Consider the following 10,333-nt stretch of genomic DNA (forward strand, 5'->3'; position numbering starts at 1 on the left):
ATTTTACCGCACTTCCTGGACCTCCTCTCCTTTCCTATCAGAGGAAACAGAACCCATAGCCATGGTTGTTGGTCCTAATACCAGAAAACAAACAAACAAACAAGCCCTCACTGCCGTCAAGTTAGGGACCCAGCAGGACAGGGTAGAACTGCCCCTGTGGGCTTCCAAGACTCTTAACTCTTTAAGGGAGAGAGAGCTGCTTTTTTCTCTTTTGAATAAATAATTTAAAGGGGGCTCTTACAGTTCTTCTAACAATCCGTGCATCCATTGTGTCAAGCACATTGGTACGTACGTTGCCATCATCATTTCAAAACATTTTCTTTCTACTGGAGCCCTTGATATCAGCTCCCCCTTTTCCTCTCCCTCCCCCACCTCCGTGAACCCTGGATAAATTAGAAATTATTATTATTTTCATATCTTACACCGTCCACTTTCTTGTTTCACCCACCTTTTTGTTGTTCGTCCCGTGTGTGTGTGTGTGTGTGTGTGTGTGTGTGTGTGTGTGTGTGTAATAAGTCGATCATTGCCATCAGTTCCAAAAGCCTCTTCCTTTTTATCCCAAAGCATCTGATGGTTTCGAACCCCTGACCTTGGGGTTAGCAGCCGAACATGAGACTCACACCGCCGTCAGCGCTCCTTTTGAACGATAGAATCTGGAGCAGAACCACATAAGAGCTCCATCAAAACTCTGTTCATGTTCACCCTAACTTGCCCTTCCATGAGATACATGAATGTATTCGGTTCACAGAACCGAGCACAGCTCAAAGAACGTGGAAGCTGGAGACAAATGCATATGCAAATATATTCATATAGGGGACTCTGCCATAAAAATGATCAGGGACATGCACAAACGCTTTCTAGAACGTACAAAACCCAAACCATCAGTCAGTGTTAACTCAGGACTGTCCCTGCGAGGTGTGGAGGCTGTAACTTTACCAAAGTAGAAAGCCTCTCTCTCTCTCCTTCCTTCTTTTGTTTTGAACTTGCAGGGGAATATCACTGCCCTTTAGTATTGTTCACCCGTCAGACCCCAAACAGCATTTGTGATACAGGGCAGCAGGGAAGGGTCCGTGACGTGGCTCCCTCTTCTCAGGCAAACAGTACTCGTACATTCAGTGTAATCACAATGTAGCGTCCCCAGTGCTTGACGCAGGCCAGAAAGCAGCCCAGGCTGATTTGACAGTAACAAGGTACATCATATAGACATTTTGATAAAAGTACCACATGTGTGTCTCGACTTTTTGCCCCTTAAGCCACTGTGGAATCAAAACCGTACAGCTTTGCATAAAACAGAACAAGAAATGGATAAGGCAGGAGTATCCTGGGATTTGTTGGTGGAATTCAGCTGCTTAAGATGGCACTGCTTCTAAGCTTGCTTTGTATTGACTGGTAATAGTGGGCACGATGACGCACTGTAGTGGTGCCAGGTGAACTGGGCAGAACGCACAGACAAGGCTGTGGGTAATGGGCATTCATAAGGCCTGCTTCAGAGCAGGGCACGAGAACCCTTGGCAGGTGGTGTCTGTTTTAAAAGAAGGTACTAAAGTACTGTTGACTCTGAGGGAACGGGGTCCCAGCAGACCGGCCCTTCCCATTTTGTTGACCATTATGTTTAATGGGGGTGGGGGTGGGTGACAGTTCCATCTGCTGTCAACTTGAGGAAGGGGTGGCATCCAGCCTGTCAATCAGGTCACTGATTGATGACCTCATTTGGAAGAGTGACAGATAAATAGTTCGCTGGAGGCCAGATACACTCTCTCTGCTTCATCTTCTGTTGATGGGATGCATGGAGCTACTCTGATGGAGCGAGAGCCCTGGAGCTGGAGGAGCCACGTGGAGACCCACGTCAGCACTGAGATGCTTCCACCGCCACTGGATCCACAAGACTTTCCACCCACTGGCCTGTGATCGTCCTGCATGCGGCATCATTGCACAGCTGCGTAAGTCTGAAGAGGACTATATAGACTGGTATCAAACACATGGGCTAATACTGGGCATATGGATTTGATCTGGGCTGGGCTGGGCTGTTTCCTCAATATACAATTACTCTTTTATACAAAGCTCTTTCTTATACACATAGGAGTGTCTCTGGATTTGTTTCTCTAGTCAACCTGGACTAGCACAGCGGGAATGAATTTGGAGGCACTTTTTAAAGTTCCCAGGGACTGTTCAATTATGTCATGTTAACAGTGTATCAAGATAACAATAAGTTTAAAGATGTAAAAGTGCCTTTCATGGTACAAATTTTATTTAACTATTATTGTCATATCTTTGTATATAGTATTTTTCTTGGTAATATACTAAGTGGAAAAAATTCTAAAGAAGAGAGCGAGCCTCAGCTTTCTCCCTCAGAGAGCCTAGTGGGTTTGAACTGCTGACGTTGTGGTTAATAACCCTATGCATTTTGCTAAAGGAAGGGTTTTTCCCTAACATGCTGAGCTTCATGCTGCCTGAATCACCATCATCAGGACGGTGCTTTCTTCCTCAACACGTTTGTTTCTTTCTTCCTTTCTGACAGTGAGAGATCAGTTTATGGCAGCGGTTCTCAACCTGTGGGTCGAGACCCCTTTGGGGGGGCCGAACGACCCTTTCCTAGGGATCACCCAATTCATCACAGTTGCAAAATGACAGTGATGAAGTAGCAAGGAAAATAATGTTATGGTTGGGGGGAGGGGTCACCACAACATGAGGACCTGTATGAAAGGGCTACGGCATGAGGAGGTTGGGAACCACTGGTCAGTGGACAAGATCGAGGCAAATGGACTGGGGGTAAGGGTGGGGGTGGTGGGTGGCACACAGGGCTGGTCGTGATGAGCTTACCAGGAGTAGACCAATAGACAGGCAGACAGGGCCAGCAAGAAGGCAATACTGAATGTGGAGACCTGGGTGCGGCCTCAACAGCTGTGTCTGGGCAGCAGATCCAGCCCAGCCCAGGGAGCAGTGTTAGCAGGACCTCAGTTCCTGCAGGACCCCCCTCTCCACACGCCCTGTGGTCATCATTCAGCGGGCTGGCTTCTTAGGGAGGTGGTGTTTCAGGGGTGAGGGAATGGCTGGACTGGACGGCTCTTGGAGAAGCCTGTGGAAAGGCCCTGTCTGGGGGGCGTGGGGTTAGTGGCAGTTACTGGTCAGGTACCAGTGGTCTGGGGTGGGGCCACTGCTCAGACCTCCCCCACCCCGACACCAACATGGTGCAATAAACAAAATTTCAAGTAGTACAATGACAACTGTCAAGCCGGAGCGCCGGAGGCTGGCAGGTGGGTGGGCCTTAGCAAGATGTCTCCAGCCATCTGCTTTGTGCCCCAGTTGTATCATGTTGAGTGTGTCTGCACTGAGGGGGGCCTGGGCACCCCTGCTGGGGCACAGCCTCTCAGACCAGTGCCAGAGCCTGCTCGGTGGGGCAGCAGCCACATTTACCAGTGCCTGCCAGGGCCCCATCCTGTGCCTGAGGCCCACAGAGCTGCAGGAAGCCCACCAGTGCAGCAGGTATTCCAGGTTGTGGCTGGAGGAGCCGCGGAAGGCCAGGACCTGCGGGGCGATGGCTCCCTGGGCGCAGGGTTCTGTGGGGTGACCACATAAGCCAGTGCCTGAGTGGCTGGTCGGGAGTGTCTTGGGGGTAGAAGATGACCTCCTTGGGGTCACAGCTGCTAAGAATGGCCTCCCGGACATTCAGGTACCTCAGGGCCTCCCTCACCTGGAACCTGCGATGCCTTGCCCCAAGTGCAGTCTCTCAGTCTTCAAGGAGCGTCCACCACAGGGCAGGGCATCCGATGACTGCCCCCTTGGGAGGTGTGCCCTTGCTAGAAGTGGCGGCTGTAGCCATGCACCAAGTCCACACGCCATCACTCTGGGGGAAGTCAGGCCTCCACGCGAGGCCTCCAAGCTGAAAAGCCACAGTGCTGGGGAGTTGCCATCATCCGGGGGCACAGCGCAGAGAGCCGTGGGGATGGTGAGGGCAGCGGCATGAACTCCTGGTCCCTAGTGCCGGAGCACAGTTGACGGGCCCAGGCAGCCTCCGAGGCTGATTCTGGCGAGGGCACAGACAGACGGACGGATGCGCACACCTGGGCTGACTCCCACCTTTTATTTCTCCTGAATTCTTCCCTTACCCAGTCCTCGAGGTATTTGCTATCGGAATCAAGTGGGACCTGCCAGGTGGCTTGTGAAATCCTCCCGTACATCCCATCATCCTTCCCATGAGCTGCCTCAGTGGGAAGGAACACTGGCCTGGGCGCCCCAAGCCTCATCCTTCCTCCATGAAGCAGCTGGCACATTCGAACTGCTGACCAGGTGACCCAAGTCATAATGACTGTGCCACCAGGGACCCCCTTCAGCTCCGTGCGCACAGCTAAAACCTGATCGTCCTCCTCTTCCCAGCTGGGAGTCGAGTCACCTCAGCAAAACCAATGCCTTTCGCCAACTCCCCCTCAATCGGTGATAGTGAAAGCAAGTAATCATTCTGTGCAAGTTCCAGCTTTGGAAATCTCTCCCCGGAAGCCACAGAGACAGACCGGGATGATTTTAGCTTGGTGAGAGGGCTGGTGTCCAGTTCGGCTGTGAGTGTCAAAACACCTAACGGTATCCAATCTTTGTCTGCTTCCAGATCATTCCGTGCTGCTTTGGGCTGCCTTCTCAGCCGTGGCATCTCCATGAAAACCTCTTCACAGACAGTGGTCAAGTTTTGGAATGGGATGTTGACAGAATAGCCTCAAACATGGTGCTGCTTCCTGGAGGGTCCTTGATCTGGTACGTTGCGGAATGAGGTGGGGTGTGCCAGCCCCCCACCATTAACCACGGATTCAGTAAGCACAATTGTATATGTATGTATAATAAAGTCATCGAGAGCATGAGAGATAAAAGAGATATTGCAATAATGGAGTCAGACACATTTCATGGGAGCATGCTCACCTCAGCCCCGCTTGGTGGTCCCCATGGAGAGAGGGGGAAGGGAAGGAGGACAAGGGGAAAGGGAAACGGGAGGAGAGGGAGCCGAGGAGAAGCCAGGGAGGGAGAGCAAGGGGGAGGGAGAGATCTCTATTGGTAACCCAGGCCTTTATCCCGTTTTTTTTTGGGGGGGGGTGCAAGCCCACTAATTACAGGTAAAGACATACATCACAGGAAGGGGATACACTATAGGTTACACAGCAATGAGGTGTAGGTCTAGGGACATACACGCAATAGGAAGAGGAGGGATTGGGGTATACATGTGACATGATGGGCGGATCCTAGATTTAGGATGGCAGCTTAACTTTGACCTGTTATCTGGGTCTCCATAGGAACCATTATCAGTAGGGTGTAAACCCCACCTACAGGAACCAAATAGAGGACGGCAGGCCTGTCCATTGTCTTTAACAGCAGGGAGCAGGGCCCACCCCTTGGTCTGGTGACTGACTGTCTTCAGGGAGGAGCCTGTAAGCATCTGACCTCCCCCCACAAGTCCCCCTTTTGTTTTATATATAAAATTCAAACATGGGCTACATGGTTATTTGCTATACATTAAAAGCTGTCAAGGCAAAACTTCATGAACCAATTAATATAGCCAAAATTTCAGGCTTACAGAAACATTTTGAATCCTGGCACTGGGGACAAAGTCTCCCTATACCCATCTGCTATTGGAGGAAGGTATGAGAGAGACTGGATGCTGGGGGGAGGGAGAAATAGGGCCAAATAGGGAATGTCTGTTTCTATAGTTAAAGCCGCCGGCCACACAGCAATCAGCTATGTGCTTGTAAGAGACAACCTCAGATCAGCATCTTATAGGAGGGTAAAGTGAAGAACAATATCATGAGAATGTGATTAGGACTACCTATAACTCACAAGGGTGGAGGTCCCCCTCCACCACTAGAAACCTAGCCTCCCCAGGCTCCTTTGTGAGAAAATGAAGGATTTGTTCTTAAACACTCTCTTCCCGTTCTCTGCTCCTCACAGTGTTTGCCTTATGTGCAAACTTCAAAAGTGCCATAGAGGCTGTATGATTCTCCTTCACATGCCTTAGCTTTCTACAGAAGCAGCATATGATAGCCAGGACAAAAATTGTGATTATGAGCAGCACTGATAGGCTGGAACCCAGGCTATGAGAAATACTTTGAACCCAAGCACGAGGATCTAATCCTTCCATGCCATCCACCAATTGCTTAATTATATCAGAGCCAGGAGATGCCTCAAGCTTGTCTTTGAATGTACAGAAAATATCCTTTTTAAGGTGATCAACATCTAATGAAATGTTTCCCTTAAACCCTTGCCAATGTTTCCTAATTAAATCCCAATCATGTAATGCTACATGATATAGGTAAGGAGTTACACAGAAATCAGTTACATTCCAATCACATTATAGCATTAACAAGTCCAAAATCTTGATCTTTCATCAAAGCAACAGTTTGTAGTAATAGTCCAGTCACTATTGTATAAAATGTTCAGTTTTGATAGAGTCCCAGAGTGTCCCTTAAGACAGCACCAGCAATGGCCATTCTCAGGAATCTGCGAGGTCTTCTTGACATTTTGGATAACTTCGGTAACGGGACAGGGTCAGGCCACACATCAGCTTCCCTCCTTCTGGGCCTTGCCGGCTGAAGAGAAATCCACCTGTCTCCTTTGCCTGTGAAAACATAAACAAATAGCCCCTCTCTTCGGGTGTCAATGACCTGACAAGGGAATTATGATTACGCTTTTGTGGTTCCTTCTTGTCCTTCATGTCCATCTTTCTCCAAACGTGGTTGCATCCTTCTAAAGGGAGTCCATCAGCTCTATTCTGCAGAAACATAAATGTATAGGCCTTTCTCCAGGTGACAGATGGACCCGGATTCCAAACGCGGTTTCCATCATCTTGGGATTTCTTAGGATCACTTTTCTCGGTAGAAGTGAAAATGTGTTTATATGCCCTAGTTTTGTTACAAGCTTTTCGTAAGGAGAAACATTTTATGGTTAAATTGACCAAATGAAATTTGTCACACATAAGATTCCTCTTCTACCCCTTCGGTTTTTACAAGGCAGATATTAAAGCACTGCTGGCAATCTCAGTTAACTTGCTTGGTTTTGAACCAGTAAAACTACTAGTTAGGTAGCTTTCATTGTTATGTAAACATTGACTTGGCAGCTTTCAGAGAAGCTGGAGAGCTAACATGTAAATTTTGGCTCCCAGCTCTCAGAGAATTAAGAGCTAACTCATTGGGAGAACTTTTTACCATACTTTGAAAGACTGAAAATTTTAAAATAAATTTATTCAGCTGTTCTTGAAGTGACTTACTGAACATTTTTTCTCTAAGTTTACCAGTAAGGTTACAGGCTCAATTAAGCAGCTTTGCCCTTCAGGCTTCTTACACTGTATGATTTTACAATCTTGAAATAGTCTCTCTTGGTTAACTTCACTCATTCCTTCCAAGCTGGATTTAGGGGAAGTCAATGGGCTGGTCGTTGGCCCTCCTGATTGCCCTAAAGAAATGACCCCACATCCAAAGTTTAAAAACATTTTCCCTTCAATTTCTGATTCCATGTGGGCACTGTTGTTTCGCCACTACAGCATTCCAGAAGACCCCTTGATATAAAGGGTGGTGACACTTCTCAAGTACTCTTTCCTGATAGGCATATCTTTTAACTCTAGAAATGCAAGGAAGCAAAAATTGGTTTAAGCGATCCTCCTTCTTTATAAACCATGGTATATCAGGTTTCATCACTGGCTTAATTTCTTCATAATCTTGATCAATAATTCCAGCAACACCTAGAGAATTTAGGTTGGACTTTCCTAATAAACATCCCATAGTTCTTTTAGGTAGCGGACCCAAATTGCTGCTTTCAATAATTTCTGATTTACTTACAGCTTTAGGCTTTTCCTTGCAACTCTGATCAACTCCAGTATCAATCTTAATTCCTTGAGTACTTAGGTCAAATCTTCCTGATAAAAACTGTATTGCTCTTTCAATAAGAGGCTTCTGATTTTTAGAATCAACAAACTGCTGTGAGGGCTTCTGAGCTGTCCCTAGGTTAGTCAAGCCAACTGCAGAGGCTGGGCTTTTGCCTGTTTGGCTAGGTCTGGTCTCCTGCTGTGAGATTCGGTGATACCTGCACTTCCTTTCTAAGATCTTCTCTGCTCCAGCAGGCAGACACCTTGCCTCCCATGCTCTGCTGGGAGGGGTCTGTATCAAGCTCCTTCCACTATTTTCCCGCCAGGAAGCCTTTGCTAATGGTAGTCCCTTATTGTTGAATTTTGAACGATATTGATTAACCCAATGAGTTCCCTTTCTGCAGCATGGGCAGAGCTCAGGGTCTTTAAAACTCAAATTAGGTGGCCCTGGCCCATGCTCTGACATAAGCTGCAGCCTGCTCTGCCTACACTCTCTTTGAAGATGACCTGTCTTCCCACAACTATAGCATTTTCTTCTAGGTCTGATATAATTTGCCAGTGCAGCTGCCATGAGGTTGGCTTTGTATTCCTCTGTCTGTACATTCCTGCATATTCTGAGATAATCTAGCAGTGTGCCCTGTTCTCTGTAGGGACGCAAGACATTTTTACAGTGTTTATTAGAGAAATCATAAGATAGCTTATGCACTAAGTCTCTTACTGCCTGGACATTTTTTACACATTTGGAAATAGCATCTTCCCGTTGGGACACAAAGTCACCATAGGATTCATCATTCCGCTGTCTTATAGCCCTGTAACTCAGCTTTCTCTCTTCTGATGGAATTATCTTTTCCCAGGCACTTAAGCAAACTTCACGTATCTGTCCTATTGTCTGTTCAGTAAACTGTAGTTGGGACTCAACTGTGATATACTTCTCATCCCCTAGTAATTGATGAATTCCTATATCTATGCCCCCTTCTGCATTTTTGAGTTCTCGTGCAAGGGCTGCTTCCTTCCACAGCATTTGATATTGTAAAAACTCTGAAGAGTAAAGACAAATTTTCGCTAAAACTCTCCAGTCTGTAGGGGTCCAGCACTCGGACTCTGATAATGCCCTTATCATGCTAATTACAAAATGTGAGTCTGGGCCATAATCATTGACTGCCTGCTTGAGAACTTTTAGCAACTTAAAGGGAAAGGCACTGTGAATTCCTGTGGGTGTTTCCCATAAGGCTGTCTGCTAACAGCTCTAACAGGATAAGACATTCTACATTCTAAATCTCCTTCTGCAATCCCTGTCTACCCTTGAAAGTAAGGTGCTTTCCTATACTTGGCCTTGCTCCTGTTCTCTGAGCTCAGGCTTCTCAACCTCCCATAACTACTTCTGTGTCAGCTCTCCTAGTTTGCATTTCTTTGGAGCTAATCTCTCTACCTCCAGCACTGGCTTGCTTGCTTGTTTTACAATCTCTGGTCTTTGTTACACTAAATTCCAGCAGGGGAGCAGATGCTTTTACTATGTCCCCTTCTGACTCAGGCTCAGTTTTTCCAGCTCTGCCTAAAATCATCTCATCTGCCTCATACCCATTCTGACTGCTTCTTACCAGATTTAAGTTTGGGTATCTTAGACGTTTCTCACTACTCTGCTGGTTCTGTTCCTTTGCTTTCCCTACCTTTGAAAGTGAGGGAGCTTCCTGGGATTGTTTAATAGCCTCGCTTTGGGTCTTGGAATCCACTGCCTCTAGTACTTTATCACCTTCAAACCTTCGGAGGCTGCAGTCCCCCGAGGGCACATAGGCTTTGGCCATGAGGTTTTCTTTAGAATCAGAGGCCCTGCATAACAAATCAATCCCTGCTTCTTCAGTTTTTCCTAAAGGTTCACCACCTAATTCATGCTCATTCAGAGAATTTAGCTTGCTTTTCTGGATTAGGATCGCTCACACAAGACTTCTCACTAGACTGATGATCCTCACGCTCTTCCTCCTGTACTAAAACCTCTTCACTTGAACCCACAGATACCACGTCTCCATAGGGATACTCTCCCCATCTCTGTGTGCTTTCTTTACGTTTACAATGACCTCCTCCCAGGTCTCTAAATTGAAAGTTCCTTCCTCCGGGAACTGTGGATCATACATTTTTATTACTTTTAGAAAACATTGCATCTTTTTCTTCGTTACCTTTACACCCTGTCTTCTCAGTAAGTAGATGAGCGTAGTACTGTAAGTTCCAGGTTCACTTTTACTTTGCCCCGTTGTTCTCTTTAAAATACTCACTATTCCCACTACTTATCTGCCAATCCCCACACCGGATCCTCCCTTAACACAATTTTCCGATTCACTCCACATTCCGGTGAGGCCGTACAATTGTTACATGGGGTATAATTTATATGGCCATGCGGTGAGCACCATTTGTAGTATGAGGTGGGGTGTGCCAGCCCCCCACCACTAACCATGGGTTCAGTAAGCACAATTGTACAGATATATATATATATATATATATATATAT

The 10,333-nt window shown here is 46.9% G+C and overlaps 1 pseudogene; it reads right to left on the bottom strand.

The window, feature by feature from the left end:
* Positions 1-3,367: 3,367 nt before the first annotated feature.
* Positions 3,368-4,178, bottom strand: LOC115870358 (annotated as a pseudogene).
* Positions 4,179-10,333: the final 6,155 nt, after the last annotated feature.

The sequence above is a fragment of the Echinops telfairi genome, unplaced genomic scaffold, assembly GCF_000313985.2.
Source record: "Echinops telfairi isolate 266 unplaced genomic scaffold, ASM31398v2 ScPeMD7_655;HRSCAF=1070, whole genome shotgun sequence".
Classification (NCBI taxonomy): domain Eukaryota; kingdom Metazoa; phylum Chordata; class Mammalia; order Afrosoricida; family Tenrecidae; genus Echinops; species Echinops telfairi.